We start from the raw sequence: 733 nt of genomic DNA, 5'->3' as shown, positions 1-733 counted from the left end.
TAATGGCACTAACAGAAAGTTTATAATTTTTCTAAAACAAAAAGCAAAAAGAATTAAAAAATAAAGCAAAAAACAACAAAAACTAAATAATGCAGAAAACAGAACAAAAAACAGAAAAAAAATAAAAATGGCAACAATAAGTATTTTGTTGTAAGTAGAAACAAAATAAAATAAATAAAGCAACAAAGAAAACAAAAAAAGAGTTTTCAGATTTGAAAACTAATGGCACTAACAGAAAGTTTATAATTTTTCTAAAACTAAAAGCAAAAAGAATTAAAAAATAAAGCAAAAGACCAAAAGAAAAATAAACCAAAACCAAAATAAACTAAATAAAGCAACAAATAAAACAAAAAAACAAAAAAAATGCCACCTACTGGGCCCCCACGGCCTGAATACGACTAGAAACCGTATGGGCCAGGATTCAGGCCCGTGGAAGGCCCAGTAGGCCCATAGGCACACATGGCAGAGTTAGGCCCGAAAGCCTGCTTTAGAGAGGAGCTCGAGAGGGGAGCCGCACCGAACCTTATAAACTGGTGCGGCTCCCTCTCAACTAGCGAGGTGGGACTAAACATTTGGCGCGGGGCAGCACAAGGCCTTTGGTTCCGGTTGGTGGCACCAAACGGGACTAAAGGGGGCCTTTGGTCCCGGTTGGTGGCACCAACCGGGACTAATGCCCCCCTTTAGTCCCGGTTGGTGCCACCAACCGGGACCAAAGGCCGCCGCTTCCCGCCCT

This window comes from Triticum dicoccoides, chromosome 3B (genome assembly GCF_002162155.2).
Source record: "Triticum dicoccoides isolate Atlit2015 ecotype Zavitan chromosome 3B, WEW_v2.0, whole genome shotgun sequence".
Taxonomy (NCBI): domain Eukaryota; kingdom Viridiplantae; phylum Streptophyta; class Magnoliopsida; order Poales; family Poaceae; genus Triticum; species Triticum dicoccoides.
The sequence above is the reverse complement of the archived record's forward strand: the minus strand, read 5'-3'. Positions refer to the sequence as shown.